Genomic DNA, 19,843 nt, shown 5'->3' with positions numbered 1-19,843 from the left:
AGTAAGACTAAAGTCAAAATCTTAAAGTCAATCAAGTGAGACTAAAAGTCAAAACCCTACTAGAGTTCTAATTAAATAATAATTCTATTTAAAACAATCCTAATTAAATAATAACTCTAGTTAAAATAATTCTAATTAAAATATAACTCTACCTAAAATAATTATAATTAAACAATAACTCTCTCTAAAAGAATTATAATTAAACATTAACTCTATCTTAAAGGTACTTAAAAAATCTATAAATAGGGGTCCCTACAACCTATTTTCGTATCAAAAAATAAATCCTAGAAAAAGTAGGTCAAAAAGCTTCCTTAACCTTCCATAAACCTTTATTTTGAAGTCCCAATCACCTAACATCCATACCCCAACTTTAGCTTAAAAAACACCTAGAAGCTCTTCCAAAACACCCCAGAAATCCATAAAAAAAAATTAGAAAAATTCAGAAGGAGATACTTTGTTTTGGAGATCCGAAATGAATCCGATGACAGAACGAAGCGAGGAATGCTGTACGAAGAAATATTCTACCAGATCTGAGGGAACAAGACCATTGTCTTTGTAAAGGTAAATATTTAATTTTTTTTATTGATTAGGTCTTTTTAGATCCCTCTGTTTTAAATCCAAAGTATTTAAAACAATTAGTTATCTCTGATAACTACATTATTAAAAGAACCCCCTGTCCCAACCAAAAGACAAAAAAAGGGAGATGAAATTGTCCCATATATTCTAAAAATGGAGAAAAAAAAAGTTGCCTATGAAAGATTTTGATACCTCATTGTTAGCAGATGTCATGCTTGGTGGTGGTTGTGCTATTGGGGATGGCGCCTCGTAACCAACCATTCCCAGTAATCATCACCATTTAAGTTAAGACCTTTAAACACATATGGTAAGTTAAGCTACGAAGTCACAAATCTAAAATAAGAAACTAAACTGTTATTTTAACATGAATTAATTAATGATATGGCACCATTGTCATTACGAACATTTGAGGAGCTTCCCACTTATCCTGTGCCATTGCTCATGGTTATTTGCTGTCATGATTATTAAGATACCATAATTAGAACCCATAGCTAGGAATTATCGAATGAATCTTTTATAATTAGAACATATTTGCACCTGAATTTGCTAGCATGATTGTGGTAGTTGGGGCCCTTGAAGAATAAGAGAGTCGTTCCTGAGAATAGAATTAATGTCGTTAAGCACATTCGAGGAGCTTCCCAGCTGTGTTGTGCCATTGTTCATCGCTGTTTGTGGTCATGATCATTCAGATCCTATAATTAGAACTCATAGATGATAATACGGACTGGATAATTTAAAATTAGAACATATTTGGAGTTTTAGTACACTTCTGGTTTCAATTTATTATTTCCATTTTCCTCTTATGCTGAAAAATACATATTGCCTATTATAATCAATATGATTGCTTTTTTTTTTCTTTTTTCTTTTTTTTGGGGGTAGTTTAACTTGTGCTCATGGGGATCATATAGCTCAAAGTTTATCTCAATTGTGATATCTTCTTTCTTGTGAGAAGCTTTATGGAAGTATTGTTTCAGTGCCCTCAATTTATGTTTAGATATCATGTTGACTTCCCACTCATACTATTGACGAATTATGTGGCATATGAATTATTTCAATAAATCATGACTTGAGCTTTGTTAGCACATCTTAAATGCAGCTATTTGGGATGTTGGTGACTAGGATAGAATAAGGAAAAATTTACAAAAAAGAGAGATCTGAAGCTAAGTTTGCATTTTTTATATTTGGATACTACAGCCTACTATGTAGTTGTTGTTGAGTCTGCTAGCAGACAAGTTCCTATTGCCTTCTTGGAGCGAGTTAAGGAAGATTTCAACAAGAAATATGAAGGAGGGAAAGCTGCAACTTCTGTTGCCAACAACTTGAACAAGGAGTTTAGGTAATTCTTCTTCTCTGAATTGCCTCCTAACCTATCAATGGAACATGCCTTTTTTTTGGTTAAATGATGCATTACATGTGTTTAGTCAACATTTTAGGCCAAAATTGAAGAAGCATATGTAGTACTGTGTTGATCATCCTAAGGAAATCAGCAAGCTTGCAAAAGTGAAGGCTCAGGTTTCGGAAGTTGAGGGAGTTATGATGGAAAACATTGAGAATGTTAGACACGGTTAATTTCTTTTATAATGTAATTACTCCTGAACTAATATGTCTTTTTTATTCACAACTGATTTTGTGTCACTTTCATGTAGTGCCTACCAAAATAGTTTTTATTTATAGAACGTCTTACTCTTTCTATAATGGTGTATGTTTGGGTTATGAACGTTCCATCTTTTCACAAGTTCTTGACCGTGGTGAGAAAATTGAGCTTCTGGTGGAAAAAACTGAAAATCTCTGTTCACAGGTTAGTGGAGGCTTATGCATTTGACTGCTCAAAACTTCCTTCATTGTTACAAATGGTATAAAACTACTATATGAAGGTGCCACCTTGGTGCGGTAGCAAAGTATGTGTTAATACCATAGACCCAAGATTAGAAAACCTGGCTGCATTCTTAAACCTATCCATTAAACAAGACTAACTACTTCTATTTCATAAAATGACATTTGCCCATGAGGTTTAGGATTGGGCCAGTGTCAATCTGGAATCAAATTGATAATAATTCGATTGGATCCAGAACTACTCCGATACTTCAGATTAGATTTTTATACAATCTCGGTATTATGACCCAAATCTACTATGATGACAATTATATAAGTGATTGCTAAAGGTATCACTGGAAAACATGACTGAAACCAATGCAACTTGAAACATAATAGGCAAAAACTAGGTTGAATTATTCTAAATTTGGATGTAATGCCCAATTCTTGTTCTTCCAAATCTTTTCATTCTCAGATTATTTGCAATATTGAGTACTTCGATATCATTGCTGGTGAATCTCATCAAAAATAGAATCTGAAGGTGCGACATTGACAAAATTTGGGTTGGCTTAAGAATGTTGTTCCTTGAGTTTTATCTATTAATTCAAGAGTTCTACTTACAACGTTCATGCTATCTTGCTTCTCATATACATTTCACAGACCTATCAACCCAGATAGATGCCACTGATTGAGTTTTCCTGATTTGGGTTTTTTCTATGTATGTTAAGACTTTGGCAAATAAGCATCCATAGCCCTTCGCCTTTGTCAGATCTCCAAATCATCTTTTACCTCTAAGAAATCTTTTAGAGTCTTGCTCATTTCTCAAGAACTGATGTATTACCTTATCACACCCAACATTTGGCCATATGGTTTAACCAATAAGGACAAATGGAAATTTTCTTTGATTGTTTTAATAACCTTGTTAGTTGCTACTTGTTACAATTACATAGATGGAATTTATTAAGAAAATGGGACTGCCACTTGTCGAGAGTTAATTTGGACTTGATCTCCTATAAGTTGATGTATGCGGATATACCCATTGTTTAAAATAAAGTGTTTGTTTCCTCTTAAATTGTTTTTTGGTTTATGTTTCTTTAGGTATCATCAATATGGAAGATGGAAAGCCCTAATCAGTGGTGGCTCCTTTGGGGACTTGATTACCACTTACGTTGTTGTGGATAGCATTGGTCAGATGATGAGGCCATGACTCCCGAACATTGGTAAGACCAGTATATTGTAATCGTATTTACAGTGGTAGTTGAATAGGATTTCGTTATTAAAACATTATTAGGAAGTCACATCAGCTTGCCATAGTTTTGGATGATACCAAAAGATAAGGGGATGGTACCCTTGTTGTATATAGGGGTAAATGACCCATTAGCAAGGCGAACCTCTCGAAGAGTAGTAGGAAAAATAGAAAAGGTAAAATGACTAGACTCACCAGTCATTTGATCAGAGGCACTAGAATCAATAACCTATGCAAAGGGGCTGGACCCGACTAAGAGACATGAAATGCAGAAGATGTACCTAAGGTGTGGTAACTGAGAACATAGTCGAAGATAATTGAGTTTACGCATGGATTTGATCTTGAACAATGGTGACAATTTGGGTCTGAAGTTGTTGTAAATCAATAGTGCCAAGGACATGAGAATTAATGGTCAAAACTAGTGATGAATTTACTATGACATCACGGGGAGTAGAGTGCCCCAAAGGTATAACCGTAGATCGTAACAAGTGAGGGTAGAGCTGAAAGCAACGAGCCTTTTCATGATCAATTTTCCCACAATGACTTCAAATGAAACTAATCCCTTAACCACGACCACTGCCACGGCCACTATTCCTAGCTTCTTGAGTATGAGAGTCAAAGAAACTCGAATTGGATGCAAGAGCCATCTAATCTATCGCTGGAGTAGAAAGAATACTTGAAATCAAAGTCTAAGATGGAACTACACGACGATGATGCTCATCACTATCAATAGTCGCAAAATTCTCAAATAAGGGAGACAATGGAGAGGTGTTAAGAATCTGTGTTTGAAGTGCCTCAAACTCGATGCGTAAGCCCAGGAGAAATTGATATGTATGATGTTGAACAATTCTCTTAATCACATATTCGACTACCTTTACAAATAACTCAAACATAGACTTAAAATGAAAGAGCTCCTCCCATCGAGATTGAAGAAACTCAAAATAATCTACTACATTCTTAGTCCTCAGAGTAGCCTGGGTAATATCTCGATAAGGCTCATAAATCTATGAATCATTCTGAGCATGCGCATATGTCTGAGTGAGAGCTGACCACAAAGATGGGACAGTCTCATGGTATATAAACATAGTATAGATTCACTACTCCTTAAAATTAAACAACCACTCGAGAATAGTACAATTATCAATTTCCCATTGTTCAGATTTGGGATCAAGAGTAAGTGGCTTGGTAACATTATCCAAAAGCCATCCAGATTTCTCTAGACTTCCCAAATAAAGTCTCACAGACCAAGACCAAGATTGAAAGTTTTGATAATCCAAAAAGGCAGTAGTAATACGTTGGGCTGAGAAGTAGTGCCCAAAAAAAGTATTTGATTCCTTGTTCTCTTGATTTAATGTAATAACTTCCAAAGATAAACGAATAAAAAAAAAGGCAAGGAAAAAGTGCCAAAAAAACTACACTAGATTTCTAGATAACTGAAGAACTAAACTCATAGTAGCCTCACAAAAAATAGAAGTACTCCACAAATTGGAAGAACAAAAATAACAAAAATATACTAGAATATTTGGTTTGAAGAGAGGTCGCATGCTAACCGAGGTCCAATGAAAGGAAAAAGGGGACAACATTGGTCCATAATAGCCTAACAAACTTGCTTAGCACTGTCGCAAGGCTACACATCCCTGTTTGACAAGACATACCTATCATACACCGGCATAAAAAAGTAGCAGAAGCATAGACCCATCACATAGCCTTGTCGCAAGAGGCTAACAACCTAATCACAATCACACAGTCCTATCGCAGGGCCTTCAAAACTGATGTCCAGCCCTCAGAGCTTTCACACAACCAGGAGTCCTATCATAGCTCACAACACTATCGTAGTGTCATGCTGGCAGCATGGAAACCAGCCTATAGTATAGGCTTATTGCAAGGACAGCCAACTAGTTTTATCGCAGCATGCGAGTAGAACACTCCAAGCCAAAAAAATTAAGAAAAGAAACCCCCAAAGGGGGAAACTCTTAAAAGAACCTACTGCTAAATGTGTTTGGTTCAAAGATCAAACGACAAAGTTGGAAGAGAAGAAAATAAGATGATTGTGCTTTAAGGGACCAAAAAATCGAAGAGAAAGGATCCAAAATGACTTATCGATGGGGTTCTAGGGCTTTGATACCAAGAAGTGTAATAGAAAGAGAATCGTCCCACCACAACGAGGGTTGGGAATAGTATTTATTATAATAATAAGAGTTCAAAGATATATATACCCTTACAAAGGGAAAAAACCAAAAAGCTAAACATAAATTGGTCCTACTAAACACAAATTGATCCTAACATATTCCAATAAATGTATGTAGGTTCCTTTGCTTCTATGTTTTTTTTTACTTAAAGTGGTAATGCATTGTTTTGTCGAAGAATGTGAATATTATATTTCATGTCACAATGTTTTACTCATTTCTAACCTTTTTTTCTCTTTTTTTGTAGATTACTCTTAATCCTAGGATTGATAATGGGGTCATACATCTTTGAATATAAACATAAATTGATCCTAACATATTCCAATAAATGTATGTAGGTTTCTTTGCTTCTATTTTTTTTTACTTAAGTGGTAATGCATTGTCTTGTCAAAGAATATGAATATCACATTTCATGTCACAATGTTCTACTCATTTCTCACCTTTTTTTATTTTTTTGTAGATAACTCTTTAATCCTAGGATTGATAATGGGATCATAAATCTTTGAATTTGTTTTGTCTTTTTCATATTCTCAAATTTAGTGTGCAGCTAGACATTACTGATTTTGAAGCTTTGTGTCTTCTTTGTTTTAGAAATATGCGGTCCAATGTATATTAGAGATGAAGATCCCATTAGCCATTGCAAAATTCATTTCTCAATTCTAAGGGAAGTATGTACACCTATCAATGCAGAAATTCTACAGTAATGTGGTTCAAAAATGTCTCAACTTTTTCAATGAAAAGAACTGATCAAGGATCATACATGAACTGCTCTCGGCTTATGAGTTTGAACAGTTACTACAAGACCCATTTGCAAACTATGTCATTCAAACTACTCTTGATGTTTCCAAGGTTTGGACATCAACCAATTTCAAGTATTGAGGATGAGATTTTGATTTTGTCAAGTCTTTTTCTATTTGGTTCTCTAATTGTGTTCATCCTGAAACTCAGGGTCCTCTTCGTGCGTCACTGGTTGAAGCCATCAGACCCTATGCGGGAGCCTTGAGAATCTTCCCATATAGCAAGAAAATTTTATCAATGGCCCTTTTGAGGAACTGATAAGCATTCTTCTTTGTGGTAAGAATGAAGTCATTGTAGTTGTTCATGATGTCTATCTTTTTCTTTGCCAGTAGTACTATATGTTGGTACCAATTTTTAGAATTTTGAACTTAATGTTTATTGCTTATAATCCCAAAGAAGACTTGGTGACTTGAGTTCATGACATGGTACCCATGCTTCATGAGCTTTGTTGAGTGTAAAAATAAGTGTTTTTACTTCAATTGCTTAAGTGTCAATTTACTGTATTGTTGTTTTGGTTATTATCATCTCTCTAATGTGGAATAGGCATTGTAGAAGATTATACAACGTTGAACAAAATATTTTTCTTCAACCTACTTTAGCAAATTAAATGTGTTATGCCATATTTTAAAAAAAAAGTTATTCTAGAATCATTACATCTGCAATTAATAATATATGAGCATGGTTTAAATTGTCTCAAAATGTTTGGATTGAGACCAGAATGATACAATAACCCCTAAAAAACTATTTTTTAAAATTATGGATGAAAAATATGGAAATATTTGAGCAAAACACATCCAAAATATTTTTTACTTATAAATTCAAAAAAAACAACTACCATGGACAGTCATTTTAGGGTGATTGTCAAACACAGTTGTCTTTCACGACACTTTTTTTACTAACCTCATCAATCACATTTGAAACACGACTCTAATTAGAATGACTACTCTGACGATGGTTAGTGCAGTCATTCTTTTAAAAACGATTGTCCATGAAAGTCAATTTTTGTGCAATATGTAGTTTTGTAGACATGAAATGGTCGTCATGAACCTCAATGCTATATTGTTTGGAGTCGCCACCATTCTTTTTTGGAAATGGGTGTGAATGGGCACCCGAATTGATTTTTTGAAAATCATTTTTTCCGTGGCATTGTAGTGATTCTCATGTATTGGAAAGGGCAAGGTCTACCTAAGATCTAGGTAAGGAGGTCCAGTTAGAGAATGGGGAAGGTGTTAGGCATCCCATCCTCTCCACCAAAGGTGGTTACCTTACTTGACCATTTTATTTTGTAAAAACTTGAGAAAACAAATATTGAAAATCCATGAGAATGCATGACAAGGGTGGTGTGTGCATTAAAGTGAAATGTCCCCTTTTTTAAAAGGGTCTTGATTTCAAAGTGACATTAAGGGCATTCTATGGAAGAGAATGACCTATGTAGTCACATTGCATTTATGAATATGAATGTAGGTTTGAGCTTTTAGATAGGCTCCATGATGGAGTTCCCTTGAGGCCACAACCTTAATGCATGTATACATGGCTAGAAACTTAGTGTTTCACCCCATCAAGAGGGTGACACATTTCTTCATCATTGCCATGCATAGGTGAGTGTGTGCATTGTGTATAAGATGATGCATGAGATTGGGGTGAAAAGGGCTTCAACCCCCATCCTTTCGATCGAACCTTAGTCCAATCTACCGGGGATGGGAAAGGGTATACATTACATCTTAGGGATTTCTAAAAATAAAGAAAAGAGAGGGTTGAGGGTTGAGTTGAAGTTCAGAAATAAGTAAACTACATCTTAAACCCCACCTTGTCCCTTGATGAACTTGAACCTTGAAAGGTAGACTTGAGAGTTGAATGAGATGGTTGAGGGTTGAGTTGAAGTTCAGAAGATGAGAGAATGAGTAGAGATTTTGGTAGAGTTTTAGGTTGAGAGATAGGGGCTTTAAGCATGAATTGTTCTTAGAAAATGAGGGTATTTATAGAGTTTTTGGAGGTCTTTGGGGATAAAGTGGTCCAACCCTAAAAATAAAGAAAATGGACATGAGGTTTAGGTTGTTTCTTTTGGATTTTCCATTTGTATGAGGGTAAAGATTACATTTTGAAGAACCCTAAAAGCATTATTTGATCTTTGATTTTTTGGTAAATAGAGATGAGAGAATAAAAGTATTTTTAGGAGGGTGAATGAGGGATTGACATGTGTAAAGGTGGAGTGGTAGGTAAAAGTAGACCTTGGTTCATTTGTAAATAACTCATAAAGTAAGGGTGGAAGTGTATTTTTGAAATGGACCAATGGAAAAAATAAAAATACTTTTGGGAGGGCGAGTAGGAGAATGACATGTGTAAAGGTGAAATGGTAGGTGAAAAGTAGACCTTGGTTCATTTTTAAATAACACATAAAGCAAAGGTGGAAGTATATTTTTGAAATAGACCAATGAAAGAACTCCATGTGTGTACTTGAAGATTCCTACCTTTTGAGGGCATAATGGGAAGTTCTCTCACCTTTATGGATTATTACCAAAAACCAAATAACCTTTTTGGTTTGACTAAACTTTTTGAGAATGGCATTCTTGAATTTTTACAAGAGGGAGTTGACTTTCCAATTAGATGATGCATTAGGTATTGGGGGCTTATGAGAGATCAACATGTGTCATCTTTTGAAGGGGTGTGAGGGAATGGGCTTAGTGTTGGGCTTGATATTAGGCTTAGGTGATGGACTTGGTATTGGGCTTAGGTGATGGACTTGGATTATGGACTATGGGTATTATGGCTATGGGTTTGGAGATGGACTTGATTCATGGATAATGAGTTATGGACTTTAGGTATTAAGGTTAGGTTTAGTAGGACTTAGCTTATGGATTTTAGGTTATGGATAATAGGTTGGTTAATGGAGAATGGATACAAAATTGGGTTGGTCCATGATTAGGAAGGTGGGTTAGGTATGGATTTAGATTAGATTAGGGATGTGGTATGGAATTCGATTGGATTAGGGACAAGGTTGAGCATGCAAACTATATGACATGATGCATGTATGCATGTATGCATGAAAATAATGCCAAGTGGCAATGAGGGTCCGTCAAAGAGCTTGAGTTCTATTTCGGAATCAACTCAAGAAAATTTGGATCTTCCTAACGGGTTTGTGCAAATTGGGGTGTCTACATAGTGTACCTGCAACAGTATACCATTCGTTGTCGGGTTGCCTCGTGAAAGTTTTTTTTACCACAACTTCTTTCTCCTTTTGCATCAAGGAGACCAATTCTTCAATTTAGAAAGGGCAACCAGCCCATCTTTCATCTCAGTCAGGGTAAAAAAATCTGTTTACATCATACATTTTTCACAAATCCAACTAGTCAAAATGAATCCATACCCAACACTTGGATAAAAATATTAACAACATCTTACTAGTAAAAATACTGCAAAAGCTTTCTCCTAACTAAAATGTAAAAGATCAAACAAGGTGATCCTTTATTCAGAGGCAAGTGTTCATCATGATGGAGAATGCTTTATAAGAACCAACTATTTGAGCTTTTCTTACTTTGATTTAAAATGAGTAAAAAAGCAAGGACATAAAATAACTAGAGCATGCGCGCCTAATTGGAAGTATGGTGCCCATGCTAGTACCAAAAGTATTATTAGATTAATGCTCTATTTAAATTTTGAGCCACCTTTTTGATTGCCACAAACCATTTCATGTTGTTTAAACAAAATTTTAACCAAAAAATATCTAAATATCTAACCCTCACCTTTAGTATTCGGCACTATGTCTATTGTTTCTAGTATTGTGAGATTGTTTAGATCATATATATGCGTTTTATCTTGCAATAATACAATAAGATTGTACAGAAGAAGAGAGGTTATATTTCCATTAGATGAAAAATAGAAAGGGATTGAAGTACCCTTGGGCTTTGATGAGAAAATGATATTGTTAAAATTTGATATTAGGTGGATAAATGTGGGATTTATTCTTATGTTTGAATTGAGGTGGAAGTGAAAGTAAAAGCTAAAGTAAAAGTAAAAGTAAAAGTGAAAGTTGAGTGGCTTGTTTGTAAGTTGTGGTGTAATATTTTAATCCCACATTGAATAGAAACAACTAAAGAGTGTAACTCTTATATAGAATCTCTCATATAATGTAGCAAGTGTGAGAGGAATATGGGTAAAGCCCACATGCACATGAGGGCCCATGGGTTCTAAAAAGAATTTGGACTCATTGCTCCGAAAAACCTTAGTTTGTGTGTGCGCATGTGATGTGTGCGTTGGGAGGGAGGGAGGGGGGGAGGGGGGAATCTTTGAATTTAAGTCTCATGTGGGTGTGCGTGAAAGTTTCACTTTTGCTAATAGTTTTTGGGTTTTTTACTTAATTTAATTTATCCATTGAGTTGAACTCAACGAGTTAGAACTTCGGACTATTCTAAGAGACGCAAGTGGTGTCACAACCCAAGAGATATTCTATACAAATATATGTGTATTTTCGAACAATCACAACTCCAAATCAATTTTCACACTAGGCTTGGTGACTATCTAGAACGACACTTCTACTTCTATATATTCTTATTTGTTATTCCTTTTGCATTATTCAATTTTTGGATTTTTATTTGTTACATTGCATGTTCTTTTTTTTTAGATTATTCACAAGTCCTTAAGAATACCGTCACAATACAAGTTCAATTGTATGTGTACAACATTGTATCTTGGGAGACAGATGTCCAAAGACTTCAAGCACATTGCAGGGGCAAAATCTGTTTTATTGCTATTGTATTTAATACTAGTCTCGCTCTGTTCAAATCAGTAATTATGTCCAATCGGTAGTTCTTTGTTATTCATTGTTTTATTGTTTTATTTATTTTCTATTTAACTTTTCTATCCTAACAATATAGAGTTAACAATTACAATGGCACATAATTAATTTAAAAAGGTCTTTTAATTGATGACTATAATGTTAGTTTGAAAGCACACATGGAAAGATAAATGAAGAATTGACGTTTCTATGGAAGAGTGACAATTGATCCCAAACAAAGAGCCAAAGAAACTAGAAATCTTGATGAAACTTAATAACATTTGTAAATAAAAGGTTCATTCATATTCTATGGTGAACTTTGATGTCCACAAATAAGCATATAAAGAAGAGTAGTGATCTAACTGGCTTGCAGATAGATTATGTCTATGACAATATATCAGACTATCAGCAGTCCTCATGAACTTGATTTTGAAACAATGAAAACAAAACATTTTCTACGATAGATTATGCTATAATATTCTCAAAACATATCATTCAAATGGAAACAAAATATGGATCATGAAGGAAAATTGTGTAAGAAATGCAACTTTTATTCCTTGGTGGAAACCAATAAATGAAAATATTAGATATTTGGAAGAATGGCCAATGGCATATAGACACCTTATCTTGCTGCTTATGCTCCTTATGATTTGATTTGTTAGTCGATTTTCTTTATTGTTTTGTCTTATAAATAGATGAGAAGAAAACAAGTGAAAATTAGGTACCATTGCCAAATAAATCAAAGATTAGAGAAAAGGATTTTTGGAGAGGGGGTAGAGGAGGATAAGTCATTAGAGAAAAATTGTAACTTATCAAAGAGATCAAAAGTTTAATCCACAAGATTGAAGAAGTTGAATAAAATGGATTTGATAAGAATATGTCAAATCCTCATAAATTTGTACGGACATGATCCTCATAGACAGAACCATAGTCAAGAGAGATATGTCATCAATTTCAAAATACCTAGAGGTATCTGAAATATTCACCAAAAGGTGGAGGGGAAATTTTAAATCAGCATTATATAAACCTCCTCGGTATATACATTTTAAGCACTTAATGTGTAGCTATAAGTTATAAATCGAAAGAGTTCAATACAAAACATTTTAAAATTTTAATTGTGTGTGAAGCCTATATATTTCTTTTATTTTTTATATTATTTAAAAAAAAAACAATCTTTTATTTCACTACCTAATTCTAATCAGTGGCTGCTTTATTTTTGAACGTGCCACTTTTATTTTTCACATAAAATAGATGCACTTAGCCGCCTAGATGTCCTAGGCACTTACTTTATAAGTTAAACCGGGCCATGGTGGCATATTTGACAATAGAGCTTTGAACAAGTACTAATTAAAAAATAATCATCAAATGGCAAACCATATAATTAATAAAAAGCTAGCAATTTGTATCCATAATATAAGAAAGAACATAACATTATGGGCCACATAAAAAAAATTAATTGTCTTATTTTTCTTACCAAGAGAGTATTAAAAATAAAGAGAAGTAGAAAATATAATAAAATAAAAGTAAGATTAAGATTAAGAAGAGAAGAAAAATGTACCTCTTCAGGAAGCATTGCCTCCAAAAATAATATTGAAGGAGTAGATCATTATACTATGATGTTCCTATATAGATCAAAAGCCAACATGAAATAAGAAAAACAAATCAAATTAAATTCCTAAATAACAAAATAACAAAAAGATCTTCCACCAAAATAAGCAAAAAAATAAAATTATATGGCAGCATTCAATAGCACGAAAATAAATAATATCTGACAATTGATCAAGTCAAAGGTTATGATTTTGCTATAATGTATTTTAGGGTTTTTTGTAAAGACTTTAGTTCACTCTAATTATTAGTCAATGTAAACAGATTTATTTGCCTATTAATTGAAGAATTTGCTTCAAGAGACTATATGAAAGTTGAAATATATATGTAGTGATGTACATCTATATAATAAAACACAACTGAGTTGGAATACTTATGTGTGACACAAACGTCCAATCAACTGCAATAGTGTGGGAGACAAATCAAACTAAGACAAACCTCCCATAATCTACAGTTTTGTGGGTTAAATCTCCTATCAAGTTATAGTGTCATGAGATCTTCTTTATTTCCTTTATTCTTTACATTCTCTAATTTTACTATATTTTCTTTTCTACATTTTTAATTCACTTTATTAGTTTTTATCTTTTGCCCACTAATTTCATTTTTTGAGTAATATCCTTCAAACTCTATTTTTTTCCACTTCTACTGGTTAACTCGAAAGAGAATGCCCTCTTTAACTTTAGTATTTTTCTCTTTTACCTATTTAATTTTCTTTATTATTTTTCATTTCTCACCCCTTTAATTTGATTTTTTTTAATAATACCCTTTCCATCAAGCTATAGTTTCTTGGGACCCACTTTATTTCATTTATTTTTCACCTTCAATAACTTTACTATCTCTTCTCTTTTACTCATTTAATCTATGTACTTTATTTTTTTTCATCTTTTACCCTTTTAATCTCAATTTTTTTATAATAGTTTTGTAGATTAAACCTCCCATCAAGCTATAGTTTCATGAGAATCACTATATTTTCTTTATTCTTTACCTACTTTAATTTTACTATATTTCCTCTTTTACACTTTCAATTAATTTTATTATATTTCACCTTTTGCCAATTTAATCATTATTTTTTATAATACCCTTCCAACTCTATTTTTTTCACTTTTACCCTCTTAACTCGAAAAACGGATGCCCCCTCGTCTAACTTTACTATATTTTTTCTTTTACTCCCTTAATCTACTTTATTATTTTTCATCTCTTACCCTTTTATCTCAATTTTTTTGAATAATACTCCTTCCATCAAGTTATAGTTTCTTTGGACCCATTTTATTTCATTTATTCTTCACCTCCCCTAACTTTTCTATATTTTTTTTTTAACCATTTCATCCACTTTATTTTTTTATCCTTTATCCCTTTAATATCAATTTTTTATATTTATAATAATACCCCTACAACTTTAATTTTTTTTTTTCATCTTAACCATTAACCTGGGAGAGGATGCACGTGTTGTAGGAACGGGTGAACTCTAGTCTATATAATAAAATACAACTGAGTTGGGACAGTTGTGTGTGACACAAACGTCTAATCAACTACAATGTTGTGGTAGACAAATCCAACAAGGACAAACCTCCCATTGTCTACAGTTTTGTGGGTCAAATCTCTCATCAAACTATAATGTTATATGATATATTTTATTTCCTTTATTCTTCACCTCCTCTAATTTTCCTTTAATCTCCTTAACTATTTTTCATGTTTTACCCCCTAATCTCAATTTTTTTTATCAATACCCATTCAACTATATTTTTTTTACTTTTACCCCCTCAAACCCAAAGCGAATGCCCCTCTCCAATTTTACTACATGTTCTCTCTATCCCTTTAATCAACTTGGGACCCACTTTATTTTATTTATTCTTAACTTTACTGTATTTTTTATTAACCCTTTAATCCACTTTATTGTTTTTCATATTTTACTCTTTAATCTCAAATTTTTTATAATAGTTTTCTAGGTTACACTTCCTATCAAACTATAGTTTCATAGGATCCACTTTATTTTTTATTTTTCACCTCCTCTAAGTGTACTGCATTTTCTCTTCTACCTCATTGATCAATTTTATTATTTTTCATTTTTTACGTCTTTATTCTCATTTTTTTAATAACACCCCTCCCACTCTATTTTTTTTTTGCTTTTCCTCCCTTAACTCGAAAGAGGATGCCTCTTCGTATAATTTTACTGCATTTTCTCTTTTACCCCTTTAATCTACTTTATTGTTTTTCATCTCTTACCCCTTTAATATCAATTCTTTTTAATAATACCCCTTCCATGAAGCTATATTTTCTTGGGACCCACTTTATTTCATTTATTATTCATGTCCTCTAACTTTACTTTATTTCATCTTTTACCCCTTTAATCTTATTATTATTTTTATAATAATACCCTCCAACTATATTTTTTCTCTTTTGCTTGCTAAACCCGAGAAAGGATACCCATGTCATAGGCATGGGTGAACTCTAGTATAAATATAGGGGGCGGTTCATGGGACATATGTAAAAACAAATGGTTTTTCAAAATATGGGTTAGAGGTTTTGGACTGAGCTGATTTTTTGCGAGGATGGTCACTATGATGAGAAGATCATCCTCACAAAAAATTAGCTCAATCTGAAACTTGTAAATCCATCAAAAGTGATTTACAAATTATTGGCAAAAAATCAACGGTCCACATTCTAAATCACTTTTAATGGGGTTAGAAGTTTCAGATTTGAGTGATTTTTTTTTCCGGATGATCTTCCCATCATAGAGATCATCCTCACAAAAAATCAGCTCAATCTAAAACTTCTAACCCATATTTTGAAATTTTATTAATGTTACATTGTTTTTACATATATTTTTTCATATGTCCCTTGATCCGTTCCCATATATATATATATATAGGGAAATGTTCAGCAACAAACATTTTGACAAACATTTTGGCAAAACATTTTTCAAAATATGGGTTAGAGGTTTTGGAATGGGCTGATTTTTGGTGAGGATGATCTCTACGGTGAGGAGATCATTATCACCAAAAATCAGCCCATTCCAAAACCTCTTACCATCAAAAATGGCTTACAAAAATGGACGGTCCACGATTTCCCAACTTGTAAACATGGGGTTAGAAGTTTTGGAATGGGCTGATTTTTGATGAGGATGATCTCCTCACCATAGAGATCATGCTCATCAAAAATCAGCCCATTCCAAAACCTCTAACCCATGTTTTGAAAAATGTTTTGCCAAAATGTTTGCCAAAATGTTTGTTGCTGAAAGGGACCCATATATATATATATATATAGAGAGAGAGAGAGAGAGAGAGAGAGAGAGAGAGAGAGAGAGAATATAAATATACTTAAATTAACAAAAAGGGCTATAAGCCTAGTGAATTGAAGAACAAGAGTTTTTTGTTGACTTAAAATGTGACGATCACCTCTAAAAAAGGGAGTACTCTCTACAAATATTTTTTCATTGTGCATTCCTAACTATATGATAATGCACTTGAATTGATCTACCTTAAGTGGAGATATTAGAAATTGTCCCAGAGGGTCGTCTACTTACTCTTGCAGCTAAGTTCTTACATGGAGGTTTAATTCAAAACAAGCTTGTCCTAAGCTACAAAAGTTGAGTGGGGTTAGTAAGCTAAGGCTCCAATGCTAAAAGAAAAAAAAAATTGAAGAGGGTAGAAATGGGAGAGGGGGAATGCAACTAAGGCAGAGAATCCATTTAATTTGATTCTTGCCTTAGTCTTCTACTACTACTTCTTCTTCTTCTTCATAAATCTTGAAGGTGAGTTGAGATGGAATTGGACAGAGTTTTAGGGTCTTAAAAGCTCTTGAGAGAAGAATTGGACAAAAATTTTGGAAGGGAGAAAGCTTAATTGGTTCTCAAGCTTGGGAGCCTCTTCTATTTATATGCTTTTGAAAATCCTTGGGGATATAATAGGTTACACAATACAAAGTCAATTTAATTGTAAGAAAACCACATTGAATGACCTTGGTAGTCCTTCGTCAAAGTGGTCTTGATGGTCGTTTATACCTTAATGAGTCTTACCAACCAGGATGATCAAAGATTAAACTATAAATTTCCTCAAGGTCTCTAGAGAATTCTTTGACGGATATTGTTGTCCAAAGACTTGAGAAAGAAGATAATTTCGACAAAAATATTAGGAATGACATGAAATTATCCATACTTAGAGTTAGGAATGACATGAAATTATCTATACTTAAAGGTCTTAAGGATCAATTACCTTCCCATGAGCTTTAACATCTTCGGGTTAAGAGGTAAATTTCTCTCTAAGTTTTATAGAATTCTTTTGATGGGTCAAAGCATCTAACACCTTTGAACTTGGTCAACAGTCATTGAGAGCTTTGAGAGTGACATAAAATAATCCACAAAGTGTAGGGTTTTAAGGGTCAACTACCTTCTCTTGTGTCTATACGAGATAGGATTAGGAAGGTAATTGATCCTCAAGAGTAGCCTTTTAACAAATAGAGTTTTCCCGTGAAGGTCCCAAGAACTGCAAAAAAATCTTGATTTAATGCTTACATTGCTGATTAGTGAAGGGCTAAAAGGGTAGTTCACTTGAATTGTCTTGAAATAAGAGAGGTAATGAGATTGATTAAAAGCAATGAAGGTGTAAAAATATCTTAATGAAATTGTAAGCACATGGGGTAAGTCTTAACAAATAACAAAAAATTGGTTGGTCCTTCCCTAAAGCAAACACCTGTGCAAAAATTTATTAGTCCTTGCTTTGGGGACGGACCCAGAAAAACCTAGCCCGGTCCATTTTGTATAACAAACAAGCCTATTTTGAACATGGTGCATGCCTTATGGATGAGCCTGCATTACTTTTGGCCCCCAAAACTTCAGGCCTTGGATTGGGCTTCTTGGTAGAACCGGAGTTAGGCTTTATCTTTCAAGGTTTTTGGATTGCTCTCAGGGTTGGGCCAGGCAAATTGGGTTGTCTACAACTATCCCTTTTTGTTTGGACAAATCTGAGTCCATGCACTTCTTTGATTTTATCTAGATGAACTCAGATTGATGTGAAAGAAGAAAAATAGATATGTTTATCATTAAAGATATTACTTACTAAATCTAATAACTATTATTTCTATTCTAATTGCTAAAAATAGATATGTTTTTGAGAGATTATCCGAGAAAGTGAAAAATTCAAGAAATGAAAGTTCTGAATGAATGATCAACATTTTGGAAAAAAAAAAAAAATCAATGTACACCATTTAACACAATAGTACTTGTTTGGAGCAGTATTGGAGAAAATTTTTCAAAGAAATAACTGTTGGAAAAAAATAAATAAAGAACTTTACATTAAGAAATGTATCATTTAAGGAGAAAATTTGATGAACCCATTATAAAAAAATCAAAAGAATTAAAAAATTGATAAGACTTCTTAAGAAACTAAATAAATAACAGAGCATATCACAAGGAATTAGAAATTTAAATTTTATTTAGAAAAGCTTATCTTAGTCATATCTTTGTCTGTAAGATATCAAATGTACTTACAAACAAAAATACTAAATATAGAATGTTTTCCATAGTGTACAAGGAAAGAGTGGGTTAGAAGAATCTAAACATTAGAAAACACACTTTCTTGAAAGGAAAATGAGATAAGATAAAGATCACCTGTTGAATTAGGCAAGAAAGAACCATTGCCCCATCTTCAATAAACATGGAAGTTCCAAATAGAATAATAAAGACTGGACTAGCTTTTGGCCGCCATCTCCTCCCCAAGATCTCCGTCATTGTTATCTCCAATTGAAATCGCCAAATGCCTCGTCCAAGTTTATTAGGGTAAGTGCTTTTTATTGTTTTTCCTCCTCAAAATCATAAATGAGATTACAATTTTAACCCCCCTTCACATGCAAAAAAGTCAGAAATAACCTTAAGTTAAGGGCCTGATTGATTCAGCTGTCAAAATCTGCTGTCAGAATCTGAAACACTGAAAAGCTTGTTTGATAGAGTTTTTTAAAACTGTTGTGCTGTTGACTAGAATCTGGTAATTAATGTTTGATACAGCTTCTAAAATCTGCTGTAGTAGGGTAAAATGACCAGAATGCCCTTAAGGTTGATAGTGCACCCAGAATGCATCAAAAATTACCAGAATACCCCTATAAATATATAATTACATTAAATATATAAATATAATAAAATTAAAAAAATAATTATTTTAAATTTAAAATATTTATAATTCAAAAAAAAAATTATAGAAAAATTTATAATTCTATAGAAATTTCAACAGCGTCTCCTTTTAAAAATGGATATACGAAATTTTCCTATTTAACAAAATACTTGCATAATGCACCCAGAATACATAAAAAATTATCAGAATACCCCTATAAATATATAATTATACTAAATATATATAAATATAATAAAATTATATAAAAAATTAATGAAATAATTATTTTCATTTTAAAATATTTATAATTCTAAAAAAAAAACTATAGAAAAATTTATAATTCAATATAAATTTCGGCAACATCTCATCTTTAAAATGAACATATGAAATTTTCCTGATAAACAAAATACCTACACAATACGCAATCTAACATTCACATTACATCGTATATACATAACACATCCACATTACATCGAGTATACATAACACATCCACATAATATCTAATTTATATTCTGACATCATTTAAACATAACAATCATAATTAATATAATAAGTAAAACTGAAATAAATAAAAACATGAAAAATATACATCCAACAAATGCACACAAAATATATTTTTCATTCTTCTTATTTGACTTCGTTACTTTATCTTAAGGAACATTATCATTGATAATGTCAACTTCATCTACCAACACAAAAGACCCTGCATGTCTCTATAAAGTAAAATAACACATGAATTAATATCA

At 32.9% G+C, this 19,843-nt stretch overlaps 2 long non-coding RNA genes across 3 annotated transcripts; one reads left to right on the top strand and one right to left on the bottom strand.

Annotated features, from left to right (window-relative positions):
- Positions 1-1,258: 1,258 nt before the first annotated feature.
- LOC147396558 (uncharacterized) lies at positions 1,259-7,514 on the top strand. 2 transcript variants are annotated; one of them, XR_015180254.1, is made up of 4 exons: positions 1,259-2,374; positions 3,487-3,608; positions 6,412-6,669; positions 6,769-7,514. It is a non-coding gene; the product is annotated as an uncharacterized LOC147396558 (long non-coding RNA). The 2 variants fall into 2 exon arrangements; XR_015180253.1 differs by having other exon boundaries at positions 1,259-3,608.
- A 1,328-nt stretch (positions 7,515-8,842) lies between these two features.
- Positions 8,843-18,787, bottom strand: LOC147396557 (uncharacterized). The gene is made up of 3 exons (XR_015181125.1): positions 18,600-18,787; positions 12,948-13,011; positions 8,843-9,929 (listed from the first exon to the last, which is right to left on the bottom strand). It is a non-coding gene; the product is annotated as an uncharacterized LOC147396557 (long non-coding RNA).
- Positions 18,788-19,843: the final 1,056 nt, after the last annotated feature.

This window comes from Akebia trifoliata, chromosome 8 (genome assembly GCF_017979445.1).
Source record: "Akebia trifoliata isolate Shusen 1 chromosome 8, ASM1797944v1, whole genome shotgun sequence".
Taxonomy (NCBI): Eukaryota; Viridiplantae; Streptophyta; class Magnoliopsida; order Ranunculales; family Lardizabalaceae; genus Akebia; species Akebia trifoliata.
Note: the sequence above shows the minus strand (reverse complement) of the source record. Positions and strands in the feature narration are given on the sequence as shown.